Here is a 19,781-nt window from a genome sequence, read left to right as displayed (position 1 = left end):
TCCTCGACCATTACTTCCAATTCAGGAAACCACACCTTCTCACGCATGCGTGCCTTCATTTTCGTGGAACCCTGATGCCCGCCATGAGCCAGTTGAGTGGCCCTGTATCTGAGGCGCTGTGTTATTACCAAACGTGTCCCTCTCATCAGTACACCCTCTTCCGTGGCGCTGAGATCGTGGCGGACGTGCCAGAATTTGGTGAGGGCTTCCTTGTCCGAGGCTGCCCAGGTGTCAGGAGGGTGTAGGTAGTTAGTCCAGGATCCTTCTTGTACCGCCTTCAGCGATCTCATGTATGGATTGTCATCCACTGCTGCTTCCTTGATCTCTTCGATGGTCATGCATTGGGGGCAGGATGTGAGAGCCACCCATCGGGCGTATTCTTCACAGTCGTCGTCAGTAGGTGTTGACTCGGGAGGTAGCGGGTGGCGCGACAGATAGTCAGCCGGATTCTTGGCTCCCGGTCTATATACCACTTCCATGCCATAGGTTTGCAGCTGGATCACCCACCTCTCTATTCGCGGCGGTGGGTGTGGTGCAGTGCCCTTGAAGAGAGGCACTAATGGCTGGTGGTCCGTCACCATAACGAATGTGTGACCTTGTAGATACAGGTGGAAATGGCTGCAAGCCCATTTGATTGCCAGGGCCTGTCGCTCAATTTGGGTGTACCTGGTTTCAGTCGGGGTAAGCGCCTTGCTGGCGAAGGCTAGGGTCGTCCATTGGCGTGGCTCGTGTTCTTGGGTCAGGACTGCCCCCAGGCCCACCGGGCTGGCATCAACAATTACTTCAGTCCTTCTGGTGGGGTCAAAGTAGGATAACGTTGCATGCTCAAGGAGGGCATCCTTTATCCCCTGGAATGCTTCTTGTTCTCTCGGGCCCCACTGCCACTTGGCGTCCGTTCTCGTTAGTGTTCGTAGGGGTTCACTGAGTGTAGCTAGGCCTGGTATGAATCGGCCACAATACGTAGCCATCCCAAGGAAACTCCTCACCTCTGTTGGTGATTTCGGTGCCGGAGCGTCTTTTATGGATTTTGATTTCCTTGGGTCAATTTGAACTCCCTCTTTGTTAAAAACGTAGCCAAAGAATTCAATTGACGACTGAAAGAATTGACACTTGTCCCTGTGGAGGGTTGCCCCATGTGTGCTCAGTCTTTTCAAGACATCCCGCAGGTGTTTATAGTGGTCAGACGCGGTGGCGGAATGGATTAGAATATCGTCGCTTACATTGATCACCCCCGGCAGGCCTGACAGCAGTTCTCTGATGGTGTTTTGAAATACCTCCGCCGCTGACGATATTCCAAAATTGAGGCGCTTGTATCGTCGGAGGCCCAGATGAGTGCTGAAGGTTGTAATGAAGCGACTCTCCTCCGCGAGGGGTAGTTGATGGTAACCTGCGTTGAGATCAATTTTCGAGAACCATCTCGAGCCGTTTACATCGGCCACTATGTCGTCCATAGTGGGCGTCAAGTGTCTTTCCCGCCTGATGGCGGTATTCGGTAGTCGCATATCGATGCATAGGCGAATCTCGCCCGGCTGCTTGGGTTTCTCCACTATGACCATCGGAGAGACCCATGGGGTGGGCCCCGTTACCTTCTCGATAACTCCCAGGTTCCCAAGTTTCTCTAATTCCTTTTCCACCAGCGGTCGCAGGTGGAATGGGATCCGCCGGTGACGTAGTGCCTTGGGGGTGACAGACTTGTCGATGTGGAGCCTAATTGGGTCGCACTTAATGCAGCCAAGTCCTTTGAATAGTTCAGGGAATCGCTCTAGCAGTTCTTCCACTTGCTGGGTCCTGATTCGGTTGGCGAAGGCGATCAGCTTCAGGTCTTCAGCAGTGTGACTGCTTAATAAGGTGTCAGCCTCCCGGTCGATGATGTGGATTGTGGCAGATATTTCAGTCTCGTCTGCCTGAATGGGTATCATTATTTTTCCTTTGAGGGGAAGTGGGGTGTCCGCTCCGTAAGCAAAGATTCTGGTCTTGGAGTGTAGGACCTCCGGGCGAGGGCGAAGCTTATTAAACTGTTGCAGCCCCATGACGTTGACAGTCGCGCCTGTGTCGATGATAGCTTTTACCTCATTCTCCCCCATCTTCACTACGCATGTTGGTTGTGGTCGTCGCCTCTGTTTCAGTTCCCTTGCAAATGAGATCACATATGCTTCCTCGTCCTCTGAGTCTGAGTCGTCATAAGTTTCGGGTAGGTGCTTCCCCGACCTCTCCGGTGGTGAGTTTTGTAGTGATAGCTGGCGGACGGTCTTGGAAGACGTCCACGACTTCTTGGAAGTTTTGGGTTGGTTCTTCCTCCGGCAGACGGACGCAAAATGGTTAGGGATTCCGCAGTTTCCACAGGTTTGCCCCTGAGCTGGACAGTCTCTGGCCGCATGGGGTTCATGGCCGCAGTACCCGCAGCGCGATGGGGCGGTTCCCTGCGATGTCCTCTGTGCGCCTGGCCACGTGCTCGAGGCCGTACAGCGTCGGCGAGTTCAACTTTGATGGACTCACTTTTGGCGGGAGCTTTGTGCAGGGCCTGTTCCATGACCGTCGCTCTGGCATCTGAGAGTTGGTGGGCTCTGGCTAGGATGAGGACGTCTTCCAGGGAGATACCTGGCTTCCGCAGGATATGGCCTCTGAGAGTCTTATCGCGGCAACCCTGGATCAACTGACGCCGTATGGCCCTTGGCTGGTCTTCATCGGTGGAGCTGGCCAGCTCCCTTACTCTGGTGTGGAACTGATCCATGGACTCCCCTTCACGTTGGCGGGCTTGTCCTAATTTGAATACTTCAAAGTCGATGTTCAACTGGGGGTCAAAGTGGTTGTTGAGCGCGGTGACCGCCGCAGCGTAGCTGGTCACTGCAGTCGGGTTGGGGAGGTGCTTGAAAAGTCTGAATACTTCGTCCCCTGCATAATGAAGAAGTAGGGACCTCTTCACCGCGTCATCTGTCTCCCTCGTGACCACAAAATAGTTCTCTAGTCTCTCCAGCCAGATTTTCCACCGAGGCGAGGCCGTCGACGGATCACTCGCCTCACTGAATGGGGGCAGCACCCCCGCCGCGGCGTGCTGGAAGGGAATGTTGATGACTGGTGTCGCGGAATCATCGTCCACCATGGCGGCAAATTAGCGTTCGCCGCCAACACCACGTGTCACGTGGTCAGCAAGTGGGAACGTGCAGGTTCCATCCCGGGCGGCACCAGGCCACAGCAGGCCAGAGCAAACTGCACGTGGGGGGAGTTCTCCCCGTCAAGCAGCTCGCGTGATGGGCCGTCACTGCGCAGGGAGGAGCGCACCGCCTACGATGATCAGACGGAGTCGCCAGGCCACATGCGGTAGGCACCGCAAGGCGAGTAGATTTCTCCGGTAGGGTCGAAACTGTCAGGCGAGGGTCGGGCACCCTCCACTCGTCGCCAATGTTGTGGGGTGAGGCGCAGGGCTCTTCTGCAACCCAGTCGCTTGCGCAGGGGTGGAAGCGCGCAGCAGCAGCCAGTGAGCCTCACACTCAGTGCCAGTCCGAAGTGACGTGCTCGAGCGCGCGCCCTCCATTTATTCAACACCGCAGGCCACGCCTGGCCTGCGGATGCAGGGATGCATGCTACGTGCATGCACTAGAGTGCTAACAGCACTACAGTCACATCAAGCTGTTTAATCCTGTTTATATTGTTTCTGTGTTTTAACTTTGTAACTCGACATCCTGGCAATTATTCATGTTAAATTGATACAGCGAGAACGATATTGATGTGCTGCTGGTATTTTGAAATTGCTTAAATAACTTTATGAATCAGCATAAAATTAGGAGTGCAGAGGTTTATCTCTGTTTTGCGATAGGAGGAATGGTTAATCCCCAAATCTTTTGAATGAAAGCCTGGATAGGCACATGTTAAACAAGTGGATGAAATTTGGAGCTTGAAAATGTTTGTACCACAATGGATCATGGATTATTGTGAATTCGTGCTCATACATAGGATTTGAGATACTGAATAACCTATGCACATACCAATGTTTCCTTCTCAATGATTGAGCAGTGCTTTTCTATACTGCTGAGGATCATTGGTGCAAATGCCATACGCGCCTCTACATTCGAGACAACACTGCACCAAACTCATAGCAACGGGCATTCACAGCCTCTGCACATGCCTTGCCCTGTACGAAGAGAAATAGAACTGATACACCAATTATCGCATAATATTCAGCTGAAAGGATTCAAAGTGATTTGCCTCCCACACATATTCCATCATTGTCTTTTACCTTTTTGAAAAATGATTCGATGCACGTGGCATAACACTTAAGTGTAAAACTCACACTCCCTATGTAAGATAGCAACTGTTCTCAATTTACAGGTGAGAGGTCTTTAGCAGTGACTGGCAACAATCCTTTTTATGGGTTCATTCTGTCACTTGCCATCACACTACCTAAAAGCATCATAAAAGAGATTCTGAACATGCATTTGTGACGCCTCTTGCGTTTATTATGCTTAACACCTGTTCAAGTGCTTGACTGTGTCCCATCTCAATATAACCATATATTAACAAGTCATCCTGGACTGCCACAACCCTGTTTATGTCCTGACTGCTGAAATACTGACGAGACATAAGGCCAGTCTTAATAGAACCCTTTCCAATGGCTTGGCTTCCCAGGTGTGACAAGAAGAGAGAATAGGTGACTCTCACGTGCTAAAAGATCAGGGGGCAGATTTATGTTGGACTTGCGCCACGTTTGCGTCACGCAACGGCGGCGTAAACGTGGCGCATCCCTGCGACCCATTTACAACGTGACGCATGTAGGCAGATGCGTCACGTTGTAAAGCCCTGCGCTACATGTGGGCGTTCCGGCGCAGGGTGGGCGTTCCGGGGCAGGTGCGCCTCGCAAAAGTGGCTGAGTGAAATCTACAAGATTTCACTCAGTCACTTTTAGGCCAATGCTGCGTCAAAACCCTGCGCCTGCTTGAATCAGGCGTAAGGCTTGACGCAGCATTGGACAGATAGGTCACCCCCGAGCCTTGCTGGAGCTGCGTCACGCTTGCAATGCAACTCCAGCAATGCGCCGCCTTTACGGCACAGATGCATCACGCATCTGTGCCGTTTTTGCCCCATGGTGCGCCGCATAGTAAATGCGGCGCACCATGGGTGGCGGAGCTGCGGCGCACAGTAACTGGCGCATCCCTGGGGATGTGCCAGTTATTGTAAATCTGTCCCCTGAAGTTATGCGATTCTGATGCAGCCCATCAAGCCTTCGCATGATCTAATTTATTTAAAATATTGGGCGGAGGTCTAAACAGCTGCTACAAGCACACTGCGAATTATACATATACTCTGAGATCGCAATGTGTTATAAGAGCAGAACATTGTTGTGCTAACTATAACCAAAGTTCATTAGTTTGCATTGTGCCTTCTCTGGATGTCGTATTCCGCACCCCTTGAAGATCGCCAACTTGAAGCTTCTGATTCTACTTTCATCCTCTGCACAAAACCGAGTGCTTGCCTGAACACAATTGTGTGCCCTTCTATTATTTCCTCAAAGTTATGATGCTCTGTCACTGACGAAATTGGTTGTTTATTGCATGGATGCAGTGAGATAAACAGTGCAAAATCTGAACTATAATATCAGTGCCTCTGCATGCTGCATATATGTTAGCACAGCTAATGGTCCTTTAAACTAATTCACACCACATCTTATGACATGAGAAGACAGCAGCTATCTCTTGCCTCCTGTAGGAGGCTGGCTTAGTATGTGGTGCAAACTTATTTAAGTGAAGCACCTTGGACTAATCCAGGCAACCCTTCCGGGGATTTTAGTGGTCTTTGATAATCTTTTGAAAGCCATCAAAGTGGTAGCTGTGGAGAGCAGCCTCCAGGCTTATCTTGAAGGAGTTAAAGCATAAAGATCAGGGGTGCACCGCATATAAACAAAGAATAAACAGAAATGATTTTAGGAAGCAAGTAGTAATAACTCCTGCACAAACCAGTAATCTTCTTCTTTCATTTATGCTTCTTATAATTGTTTTTAAAACCAGCCAATGTGTTTCGTCCAATAGACAATGGACTTTTTCAGGGCAAAAAAATACATTTTCTGGTCGGGGGGATCCAGTCTTGGTAAAATATCAATAACAATGTTCTCGAAAAGATGTACCAACCTAAAGTACACCATCTACGTGAAATATTTGTCAATATATATGTAAGCCAGTGGAGATGAGGAATCCCATGCTTGTGGGAATCACGCACATTCGTATTCCATGTATATGTTGTAAGCAACTCCAAAACACCCTGTAAAAGGCACTTGAGACCTAGCCGTCACATTTCCCCCAGGCTGTATCTTTTTGCTCGGAGATACTACCGAGTGAGGTTTGAAGAGTGATAAATGAGGCACGATGAGTGAGGGATGAGGAATGAGAGAGGAAGAGAGAGGAGTGAGCAACGAGGAGTGAGGGATGAGGAATGAGAGACGGTGAGGGAGGCGTGAGGAATGAGGAGGGAGAAATGACAACCGAGGAGTGAAAGATGACGGATGAGTGGTGAAGGATGAAGACTGAAGGATGACTAGTGAGTGATATGGAATGAGTAGAGAGGAATGAGGGGTGATGGATGAGTGAGGAAACATTGGATGAGGGTGGATGTATGAAGCGCTGCAGATAAAGAGTAACAGAGCAGAAAAGGGGAATGAGGAGTGAAGGATAAGGAAGAGGGAGAGAGGGATAGGATTTGATGAATGAGGAATGATGATAACATTGAAGTTGTAAACCAATGTGCTCATTCCTTATTGTTTAATATTCACTTGCAGTTTATTGCTTTTATAGCCATTGCCTAATTTCAATCTGATCTGAAACGTTTTAATGTGTTGGTTTCTCACAGAATCATTTGTACCATCTATGACATCACTCACCATCAGTCAGTCAGTCAGTCAAGTTTATTTAGACAATAGAAGTCTGATGAACAAAAATAGTGCCCAAACATTACAAACACAAATTATAAGACCACACTTGAAGACAATAATTTTTCTCCGCTGAAAAAGCATCAAAGTCCAACCACCACATCTACAAAATGCTTATAAATCATAAGAAGGACTGTATTATCACTCGATAAGACATCATACTTCCCACATAATGATTTTAACATCCCCTGATACAGAGATAAACACATGAAACAGTCTGGAAAAACATGAACATCTGCACTTACTGTGTAAAGTGCACAGACACAGTCTATCCATGGCCTTATCTGTGCCATCACGCGAGGCTTGGAAAACAAAGCATTTAAACTATGTTGACATTTAAATGCCTCTGATTTAATCGACGCTCAGGTAACTCACCTATATGCAGGAAAAGAACATCCTTATCCAGTGATTTCAGTAAAGAAAGAGAGACTGAGGTTTCTTCTCTTCTGCTGCTGATTTGCCTGACATGCCACTTTAATACCAGTTTTGAGGGACTGGTGACTCATTGCTGTATAATACCAACAATCGTATGCAAATCTTTGTACATTGTTTTATCTGTTGTAACAATGATCTACCTCATTTTCCTTCGTGTTTTTAAGTCCTTCCGAAATGGAGGGATTTTATTTTTGTATACGATTAACAAAGGAGACCCGAAGAAGCCCTAGTACCCAGAATTAAGCTTAACAAGACCCCCCGACGGCACAATGTAATGTTTGGATGAGTACTAATTATTTAAAATACAGTGGGTGATTCTTTGATTCGTTGCCAAGTTACTGTTCTTCCTCCCTATGAATTTGACAAATTAGTGGTTTAATGTTCTCCTAAAGACACTCCCCCGATCTCATACAACAATTTAGTCTTCTTCTAGGGAATAATTTGAATACAATTTAATTCAAATGAATCATGCTGTGGCTTCAAATGTGACTATCCTCTGTATTAAATGACACAGCTCCAACATGTTATTGTGGGGGCAAAGGTTTCCCAATGCCTGTAATTGCAACTCTGAGTTGTCCAGACATTAAACTAGTTAAATGCAATAAGATAAGCTTTTGGGGTTGTTAACCAAATAAAACATTATTCTCACTTCCTCTCAGACTATTACTCCAGAAAGTACACTAAGGCAGCTGCAGAAATCACATCCCTTCTTCAAACTACAGGCCTTGTTACGAGAATGTCTCAGTGCAGAGTGGCAAGTCACCTTGCTGTTCTGCACTGTGTGACAGAGAAAGGGCTGGAATGCGTCGTATTTAAGGCAATACAATACTTTCCTACATTTTCGCATGCGCTGGCGACCCTTTGACAGCCTAGCGCCAGTACATACACCCTTGGGCAAGGGGACCTGCATTGGATGCAAGATTTTTTTTGTGCAAGAAGGAACACCTTCCTGCAGAATATAATCCTGCACCATATTCCTCTTTCTAGGCGTGCTGCAGAATGTAGAACACATAGAAAGAGGCCATAATGAGAAGAAACAAAGATGTTTCTCCCCGTTAAGCATCACCTGGGAAGGCGTATCTTTTTGGCACACTCCCAGGTCTACCAGTTCTCATAAAATGCATCAAAAAGCATGGGAGTTTTGTGGAATCACCCACGCAACACCCATGGAACATCCTCCCAAGGCAGAGTAAGGCATGAAAGTGATTTGTGCTGTGTTGCCTTGCTCCAGACAAAGTGGCCTTGTGTGGCTTCATAAATCACATGTAATGTTTGCATCACTCTGGCTACACGGTGCGTGGTGCAAGAGTGGAGCAAACCGGCTCACAAATAGGCACATACGTTCTCAATGGACTTTGTAGCCCTGCTTCTTAATACGTTTGGCGCAATCCAACTATATTGGGAACTCGACAACAAGAGGTTGCTGTCAGATTGGCACCAACCTAATGCACAAGATCCAACTGGAGTGATGCTCATTTCTACCACTCACTAACCCCACCAGTGACCACATATACGGAAATATGAAGGTTAGTGGCAGAGTTGGGGAAAGGGTAGTGTGATAAATAGAAAACAGGAATACAGGACTTCATCACTTCTCCCCCGTTCCTCACTGGTCAATGAGGTCCAAGGAAGGCGAAAAAATTATCTTAAGAGTTTGGCAAGAGAATTAAATGCAACTATACATGTGAACAGATATACCTGACCACTATATATCTCTGTGTAGCCAACAGTGAAACTGGTAATTCCATAAAGCAGAACAATAAATTGACATGTATACATAGTTTTCTCTGTACATATTATAACTACCTCAAGTGTCAGTAAACACTCTGTTGTGACGATGAATAATAGTGCTTACTTGAATTCTGTAAACTGGAATGATAACTGATATCATTAATGTTGGAAAGGAAAATCCTCTGCATGGTAATGGACATGCACCCCTGCCTTGAGTGAACAACGTTATTGATGTCTGGATCCCTAATGCTGATTTTTGTTGTCAAAGGCAAACATGAATCATGCATGTGCCCCATGACATAGACCTGTCTCTTGGATTGCGGTCCTTTTGGACTGGGAGAGATGCCCAAACTGCTACCCTTATAGTGATGGAAGGCTACATTACATGGAGGACCACGGGTTCCATTTTGGAAGCCCCAGGTCTGCACAATGAAGATATGAGGAGGTGGAGGAATCCCCAGACAGATTTGTGTATTGCTGCTTTCCTGTAAGCTGGGTGAGACACACACTGGAGAGGGGAGAGCCGGGCTCCCCTGTACACTTGAAAGGGTTCTCTTTGATTCAGTGAGAGATCATTAGGAAGGGGCCTGGACACATCTCAGGAAGGAGATGGGGCTATTAGGGGAACCACAAAGAGTGAGCTGGAACCTCTTGAAGCACATTTCACTGTGGCTGACATCCAGGTGTGAACTCTAATCACTCCAATGGCCTGTGTTGTGGGACTATCAGTTTCAGAGTCTCTCATGCTGTGCCAGATGGCTTTTCAGGAGGAAGAGGAAGAATAAGTAATTCAGAAGGAGCAGAACCCTAACATAAAAATGAAAAGATTCCGACCCTCAATCACATTTGGTGCCTGGAAATGGACTATAAGAAGGGGAGGTTGAGACCCCAAGAATTGTCATCTGCCAAACACCCAGAAGAGTTGTGTGAGAAGGGGTAGCCCTGTAAGAGGTCTCCCTGTGACCAGGACTAGGGGCCAAGGCCTGCTTGTCTTCATTCTGAGGGAGTGGACATCAAACAGGGTAAGCAAGACCACCTGCTCTGGAACCTGGAGCACCAGTGCCTGTCTTCTTGCTTGACAAGACCAGTGTGCCATGTGAGAAAGAGGGCAGTTGGATAGGGTGAAGTCCAGCGGTGAGCCCTGCTTAACCAATCGAGTTTTTGCCCATGTGAAGACATGAGTTAGTGACCCTCGTATGCCAGGAAAGGGCTGCTGTGAGGACAGCTGTATAAAGATTGCTATGCAGTAAGGACAGAAGCCTGTGCTGCACTATTGCGGTGACCCCGTGTGCCATGGAAGAGACTGCCCTGCGGAGATAGGCCGAAGCCTGTGTGATACAGTAGCGGTGACCCGTATGCCAAGACGAGCCGTGGTGCTAAGGACTGCAGTGTGGTAAGGGCCAAAGCCTTGTATTGCAGTGACGTAGCCACCCCGTATGCCAGGAGCCGCTGTCGGGAATAATTTTGCTGTGTGGACCAGGCAGAAGCCTGCGAACTGTTAACAGCAGTGACCTGCAGGTCATCAGGAGCAACAAGGACTGCACCCAACCTGATCCGCCCCAACCTTGTGGATTGAGTGAAGGCCCATGGAAGTCAGGAGCATCAGAATCACTCCCCCATTGGGAATTGTGGACACTTACCCAGCTGGTGGAGTGCGGAAATACCTCAGATCATTGCCGGAGCGCGACCGCGTAGGCTCAGAGGAGATCATGCACCTACCAAATGCTGCTGTCACGCTTGCATGCAGCAGACTCACTGAAGCAGGACTGGAGCTCTAGAGAAGGGCCGCGGGTGGATGGGGCACTCGCCAAAATGCTGCACGCTTCAACTCTGCCGGAACGGGTAGGACTTTTGACGGATCTACTGGGCGTCAGGGCATTCTTTGCTAAGAGCGCTAAGACAAGTTTGACTGTGATTGAAGAGCCAAAGTGAACTCTTGAGTTGAAGGCCTACTAGTGAGCATTCCCTGGAAGCAGAAACCAGTGAATGGGAAATATCCTCAATCACAATGCGAAGAACGGATGGGGCAGGGATTTGCCAATTAAGCACTAGAGCCCCGATCTCAAGGGGGAAATGTGTTGTTGTCTGTGAATATTGTAATTTTCCTTTGCATGAGTAGAGTTAGAAATAAAATTCTTATTTTTGTTAGAAGAATACTTTTTTGGCTGGGCATTGATTTATTGCTGCTGCACGCTTTTTTAGTTATGAGCTGTGTTCCTTAATCTGAGCCTTAGACTGTTTGTTCAAATCTACCACTGATAGTCAAGTGCAGGAGGGGTACTTGGCCCAGTACCACAGGAGCCATAGTATGCCGGGCCCGGGACATAAGGAGTAAAAGATCTCAACCCCCATGGTTGGGCCCATTAGCCCCGGGGTCCCCCGTGGCACTCTGAAAGGGGTTCTGACAGTTAATATCCTGTTGTATCTGAATTTAGCACTGATATGTTGTTACTGAAACGTTAATACCTAATATTGAACCACTAAGTGTTCAAGAATAGTTCATGTTAATTTCCATCAACCATACAATTTTAGAATAATCAATATTTTTCTTTGTAGATTAAATGCCAGTTTTGTAGTCAGAATTAGTTCAAGTTTAAATTAATTTCCTCAACAATGCACCTTTAAAGTGTTCATGCAAACATCTAAGAGAAAAAGGCCCAGTTTAATTTTTTTTAAATTAATTTAAGTTCATATTCACGATACAAAATCCTCAACAGAAAACTGGTCCCCCGTACATGAAATCCTGTAACAAATAGCGAATCCTGCTGTAGCAACATTGTAGTAAGATTGCCTAGCAAGGCCACCATACCATGTGGAAGTTATCCCTAATATTCTAAAATGGTTGCTGTCTCTCTGGAACATGTGAGAGTTTGGCCTGCTGGGGATTGTAGCTCTCCTCTAGTTCACTGCTGTGCAGGGCGTCCTCCACTCACGCACCGCTTCAGTCCACGCGACACCCGCTTACCCTCTTTTGACTGTAAGACACCAATGTTGAGCAGGTTTGACACATGACGTCCCAGTGCCTGAGTCACACTGAGTGGTACATGGAACCTTCAACCCACTTTTTGAAAGTTGCTCATACTTTAAAAATGTGCTCAGCAATGCCTTCAGCAATACCACCTCAATATCTGGGACAAAACATTAAGTTTGTTTTCGGAAATAATGACTTTCTAATATGTGCTGCTATATTTATATGTTTACTACCTCTACAAAGATGACTGCCACATATCCAACCATATGTCACGGTCAGTTCACAGTAGCAAAGATTTGGGTTCGCGTGTCCTCAGAGATAGCTTTCAAGTTGTGCCCCCTTAACATCAAACATCCATATCAATGGAACACATTATCGAGGACAGAATACCAAAAATAAGATATCGACAGGTAAGAAAGTCTAGATTTTCTCTATCTGACTCTGCAGATATGTATCTGTCTGGACATATATCTTCAAGGTACGTAGATTTAGAGTTAGGAATAGTAAATCTAATCTTCCCTATGTGCACTTTTCTTTTTATATTTCCTCCCTCGATATTCTTTCCCCTGCATTAATGTAACCACAATATTGTTGGTGTCGATATTTAGTATTACAACCATCTTCCAACGATACATGTTGACTTTCCGCAAGCGAAAAATCAGGTGGGGGTTAGAAATATATGGTAAGGTCACTCAGTTTCCAGAAGTGTAACTTATCCCAATCAAAAGAGAGTGAACTTAATGATTTTATGGTGCCCTCAACCAATATAGGCCACTGGTGGTGTTAAGTGGTCACCACTATGGTGTAGTATCAGCAGAGGCGGCCTTAGGCATGTGCAAGCTGTGCACCTGCACGGGGCCACCACGCCAATATATATCCTTAATATATTAATCCTCTGAGGATGGATACATATTTGCGTGGCGGTCCCTGGCAGGGATTTGGCGGCCTCCGTCTCTATTCCATTTCCAAACACCCTGACCCTCCCCTCATCACTGGCCTCCGCGCTCCGCCACGCCCTGACCCCCTCTTCCGGGGCCCCCTACCTATGCTTCCTGCCCAGGGCCACCATGAGCCTAGAGCCGCCCCTGGTATCCGGCAGCAAACTACAGCCTGAGCTGATTCTAAAACCACTTTTCAGACTTCAACTGTATGGCTCAGATAATGCTTCTTATTCCTTGGAGTGAAGCTTTCCGAATATCTGCTCGGGTCTCCACTTGCCATTCACCATAGTGAATGTAAAGTATTCTCCTTGCTTCACATTACATCAGCCACATATTGGACTGTCAGTCTGACACCTCATAAGTTGCCTTAATCAATGGGCACCTGCAACAATGCGTATCGACCAATATCTCCAGTTCAGTCTTCAGCTGGGTCTGTGGTCTATACAGCCACCATCTAATGTACAGCAACACCATCTCCAAAGCTGTTGGTTATTGATGCTATGCTTTATCATTGTCAGCAGTGGTAGCCGGTTTTCAATTCTCGCTGACTTGGTTTTCAAGATTCTGATGGCCGCTGGCTCTTAGTCCTTGCTTGGCTTTGACATCTTTACTGTCTACAGCTTCCCCATTATAGAGGATTCTTCTAGTTCCATCACACTCCAGGACCAACAACCATCATTTTGTGCCACACTCTGTTGGATCATGATTTTTTTTTTATGAAAGATTGCCTGAATTTACCAACATTAATGAATTAAAAGGCACGTCTGGTGGCCCCCTTAAAACATTTTTGAAAAAAAGAAAGTAAGATGCAAATGTAATGTACATTAGGTCTCATTCATTGTTTTAAAGAGATTATATGATTGAGATAACATAACTAATATGAAACACTTAAGTCATAAAGTATGTATGCTGAAGAAATAAAAAAACATGCCTTTTAAATATTTCTTTCTGGATTTTTTTGAAAATGTATTAGATATTAGAAACCTTTGTTCGGGGATGATTTCAGATTATTTCATAAAGAAGTCAATAAAAGTAAGTATGTTTGAATCAGTTAATTTGTTAATTTGCCCCCAAAAATTATAGAGAGTAGATATAAAAGAATCTCTTTAGTAAGTGAAAATTGATGAATTTTTAAAGCACTTCCAGTCATGTAAAAACATGAAAATATGAAATACGTAAAAGTAGTCTGTGAAATATGCTAAAATTATGCCCCTACAAATATTAATGAAACAATAATGCACCTATTTATACAGCCGTCATTGCAAAATGGATAAGTGAGTCCCTAACTATGCATTAGTTCTATAAAAAGAACGACATTTTTAGCATGAAATTGATGAGAGAAAGAGCCTGATCTTCTGGGCTCGAACCAGTGAAGTGCAAGATGCACACCAATTTCTGCTGCAAGCACAATAACCTTCTTTGCTATCCTAAAGATACTGGAATCCTTGATCAGAAGGTAACACTCTGTAAGCTCTCAACTATCTGAGCAATGTGGGATGTTTTATTTATGGAAAGGGAAAATTCCTATTGATCATTTTAGTATCCAGGACATGCGACCCTCCCTCGATGAGGGAAGACTAGACAATAATTTCTCTCTTCCTCCTCATGACTGTCACACAGCTACACTCTATCATGCATATATTAAAAGAACTCTGCTTCCCCAATATGCCACATAAGTGCTGCAGTCCTAGGCACTCTTAGTCCCAAGTGTGCGTAATACTAACTAAATAGGACATGTTATTATTACAATGCCCATTTCGTATGCAAGGATTTTCAGAGCCCTTAGTAAAATGATGTTTTGCAGCTAGGACGGTTCCTTTGCCATGGTAACAAGATGTTGAAGGTAATTTTCCGGAATCAGGTGCCCTCTTGTGGCCATTTGAAATGGCACCAGAAGGCCTTAATGTAGTGGATCTGATAATGCATTTCTTTAATTCAACCAGTATACTCAAGAATGCGATAATTGGTGGTGTGGCTTGCCGCGAAGCAAGATGGCATCATCTTAGAAAACTCCGCTGAGCCAATCCCGAGATTCCCCCTATAAATCCATGCAACATCCGATATTGGGCTGTAGTCTGTATGAGCAGAGACCGGAGAAACTCTGACGCCCAGCGATCTCGGAGAGACTTCGATCGGCACGAATAGCTGTTGTAGAAAGAAGCTACGAGAGCAGGCCTGAAGCCGCAGACTAGAATAGCACGACCTAACAATGCGCGTCGGATGCAGCGGGGTGGAGGGACGTGACTGGAGCCATGAGAAACTGCAGAAGCCAGCACGCCTCAGCCGCGATCAGCCCAAGGTGAGTGCCGCCAGAGGGAGACACGTCGAGACACGAACGGGCAAGACAGGGCCAACGTGATCCTGGAATGGGGTGCCGGCATCGGTAGATCGGAAGCCCATGCACCACAGGGGCTGAAAGAAACAGGACAGGCTGCAAAATCTGGGGCCCATCGGAGACAGGCAGACCTGAACAGAGGAGGCATCACTCTAAAGCTGTGAGTATGGAACAGAGTTCTTAGATCAGTGAGTGTGATGAGACTAAGGAATTTCCATTGACCTGATCCAGGTTCCCCTGCGGTCTACTGAGCTCAAGACCAGGAGACCAGGAGATACATCCTGCCAGGTCAACTAAGTGGTGGGGGGCTTCCCTGGGGTCTCCAGTAGGAACCCCGACAGGCCAACAGGCACGTGGAGCGGCCTGGGCAGGCGGCAGATAGCACTGCAATGGGGGCTCCTCCCCTGCATCCGTTGGCAGAGAGCACCAATACTGCAAGAGACATAACCATGATGGGAGGAAAGGGGCCCGCAGTGGCCACCAGACAAAACTGGACAGATACACACTGCCCAAGTAGTCAGTGGGCAGTCAGGTGGCAGAGACAGACCCCGCCCATACCTCCTCGTCACCTGTAAAAGCGGCAGAACTCACCCTAAATGAAATAATGTCGGCACTACAAGGAGTGCGGTCGGATCTTGCTGGAAAAATAGATACTGTGACTACAGAAGTTACATTGATTAGAGCAGAATTAAGAAACATGAGTGTCCGAGTGAAAGACGTGGAGGAAGTTACGAATATACTACTGGCGAACACTAAGGCACTTCAGAAAAAAGTACAAGACCTCACCATTACAACCAAAGTTCATGAAGCAAAGCTGGAAGATCAAGAGGGATGCTACTGCTGCAACAAAGTTCACATTATCGGAGTCCCGGAGAGGGCAGAGGGGTCAAGTGGACCTATACGTAGAAGACCTCATATTAAAGTCGCTCAAACCAAAGCGGTTGTCCAAATATTTCTCAGTGGAGAGGGCCCACAGAGTCCCAGGTACTCCACCAAGGCCTGGGATGTAATCCTGCAGGCCTCTCGCAGTGCGCCACCACTTAAAATAGACAATGCAGTAATCACCTTCTTTCCAGACTTTACCATAAAGGTGCAGCAGAGCCAAAGAGATAAACTACTCTATGCTGTTCCCAACAACACTCTGAGTAATGAGGGAAGGTAAAGTGTGAAGATTCTCTGCCCTGGAGGAAGCCTGGGAGTGGCTTGATGGGTGGCGAACAGTGGGAAGACAACGATGCACACACAGAAGTAACAATGGAGAGACAAGCCAAGTGGCACACATGGCTGCTGACGCGGGTCGGCAATCCCCTTGACACAGCAACTCTCTGGCAAGTCTAGACGACTGAAGATAACAGAAGGACATCACTCGGCAATTAGGAGCCACAGAGAGACTCCCGGTAACTCATAGAACTGATGAACAACTCAAGTAAAAAAGACTGGCTCAAAGGGTGGATTCTGGAGACACAGATAAGCATTTCATTTGTAGTTTCCGTTAAATACAAACACTGCAGATTTCACGTAATGGCATGAGACCATATCCCTGTATGATGCATACTAAGCCCCACAATCCTACTAGGATAGGGGTGGGCTCACAAGCGTGCAAGCCCACCCAATGTTCGATAGTTTAGTTTTGAGGTGACAGGGACTCTGCAATTTGAGGGAAGTGGGAAGTTCAGGGTCCACCATGCAGGGTGGCAGGGAGAGGGGAGTTACAAAGTAGGGGGTTAGACCTTGTCATGTTTGTTTCTAAATACAGCAGATGTACAAATTTGAAGCACGTCATGAGATGGGGTGGGGGAAGAGGGGGCAATGGTATCTCGCCCCAAACCACTACCAACAACATCAGCATACATAAGAATCCCGCTAAGAGAAACTTATATATACACATACCACCGACATGTACCCACGGATGTCGGCTACTAGAACCCGCCCCACATGGAGCAACCTGGCGATCATGACATGGAATGTTAATGGCTTAGGGAATAAAGTCAAATGTACAATGGTGATGCAATATATCCAAAGACATTCCCCAGACATAGTCCTACTACTAGAAACTCACTTACTGGGAACACATGCAAAGCTCCAGACAGATTTGGGTACAAAGTGGTGGCGTATGCTGGATTCACCACTGGGTCTTGGTCCGGGACTGGGAATACTGATCAAAATAACATTGCAATTTACACCCTGGAGAGCATGGCAAGACCGCCTAGGCAGGTATGGGGCCATCACTGGAACCGGGAGGGTCAGGTCGTCAATCTGTGCTCAGTATACGTGCCACCCAGGATGCACTCGAACACATTGCCAGACTTAAGTACACTACTCTTAGAACTCCCTCACGGAGTGTTGGTAGTGGGTGGCGACCTCAATGCAGTAATGGACCGCTCTATGGATAGACTGTCAAGTACAGGGAGAGAAATGGAAAATGATGTCCTGTAGACATTTGTAGAAGCCCTAGGGCTGATGGACATGTGGCAAGAGCACAATCCCCTGGCTAAACAAAAACACCTTCTTCTCAGGATCACACGGAGGGTATGCACAGCTCGACTAGATACTAACTCACTCTGACATGGCCAGCAGATTCAGGGAGACAGTGCATAGGGTGAGAGGTATATCAGACCACTCCCCAGTCGAGGTACGAATGATAAGATCAATTAGAACCAATGTTCTGCCACCACGCATTGACCCGTGGCTGCTCAAAGACACAAAGATCATGGCTAATATCCGAGAACGGACTGAATAGTATTTCAAGGATAATCTGGGGACCATAGATTCACCCTGTGTGCTATGGGAAGCTTATAAAATGGTCATAAGGGGACATGTGCAGGCACTAGCAGGGGGACAGAGGAAAGAGCGGCAACTCCAACACGAGGCAATCGAAAAAGAACTCACGAAACTGGAGGCAGCAGCCAGGGAATCCAGAGAAATAGACCCACAAACATATCACCTACTCCACCTTAAGGAACAGGAGATGCGCAATATCACAGAAGGAAAGGCTAGGGATTATGCCATAGCATCTCAGACGAGACTGTATAAAATAGGATACAAAGCCACCAAGCTAATGGCATGGCTAGAGAACAGGGACAAGGAAAGAAACTGAGTGCTAAAAATAAATGACCCAGACAGAGCAACCTGCGAAACGGGTGATAATATAGCTGCAGCCGTTGCATGATACTACGAGCAGTTCTAGCAGTCCTCCTTGACTAGAACTAAAACTGAATGTACAGAATTTCTCAGACGAAAATCTCCCAGAGCTGTCCCATGAAGACAGAGAAGACCTAGATAACGCAGTCACTACAGAATAAAAATGTGGTGCAATTAGGGCTCTGCAATCAGGCAAGGTGGCCAGTCCCAACAGCATATTGGTCAAACTCTGTAAGGGGATGGCAACCCTGATAGCCCCCCACATGTTTGATATTTTTAAGGAGTTACTGGACCGAGGAAGACTTCTGGAAGATCAAAGATTGGCCGCGATAGTAGTGATTCCGAAACAAGGCAAACCACCAGAGGATTGTTCCTTCTATAGGCCAATCTCATTACTAAACGTTGAAGCAAAGGTGCTGGCCACGGTCCTGGCAACTAGACTCACCAAATTAAGAACCGCCTTAATCAACCCTGATCAATCCGGCTTCATACCACATCGGAGCACCAGACTGAACTTGTGGCGACTATGGAGTCCGCCAGGCGGCCAAAAACTAGGCGAATAGTAATGCCCTGCTGTTGTTCCTGGATGCCCGTATGGAGTTTGATAGTATAGAGTGGCAATATCTCTTTGCGGAAATTGCTGTATGCATCGGTTTGTGTGTGGTGATCTCTGCTCACTGAGGTGTTGAGTTTCATATATCCACTGTTGGTTCCCCACCAGAGACAATTGCATGGAACTTATTGCATTCCCCATGAAAGGACCATTTTCCCCTTTGCCTAGGTGCTTCGGGTATTACAGAGGTCAAAGGAGGAATTTCTTTGCCAGGCAAGACTGCAGGAACTGTAACAAGCGTGGCTGCGAAAGATAAAGCGATGCGCAATCTTGTGGAGGGGACGTGCATGAAACCTGACACAAAACAGATGGCCCCTGCGCGCTGCTGCAGGCTTTTGAGAGCAAAAGGCTCTGGGAGTAAACATTTTACGAAAAGCTGGGACATCCACACGCCTTTGGCCAATTGCGTGCTAAAGCCAGGCGCAAAGGCCAATAGCGTGTGAGCACCACACGCACGAGCTTCTACTGAAGCTGAAGTGATTCCAAGAGGTCGATTTCCTAAGCAGCGCTGCACAAGGCTCGACCTAAAAAGCAATTACCATCCTATAGACATTACTATGCCTATATACACTTGGCCTGCCTAGTTTCTTCTCAAAATCTGAAGTTAGGCTATTTAAATTAGGCACACGCGCTAGTGCGCATGTGCCAGTTGGCAGCAGTGAATGTTTCTACAGACTAGGGGCGGACATGCTGTCAGCCCG

Source organism: Lissotriton vulgaris, chromosome 11 (genome assembly GCF_964263255.1).
Source record: "Lissotriton vulgaris chromosome 11, aLisVul1.2, whole genome shotgun sequence".
Classification (NCBI taxonomy): domain Eukaryota; kingdom Metazoa; phylum Chordata; class Amphibia; order Caudata; family Salamandridae; genus Lissotriton; species Lissotriton vulgaris.
The sequence above is the reverse complement of the archived record's forward strand: the minus strand, read 5'-3'. Positions refer to the sequence as shown.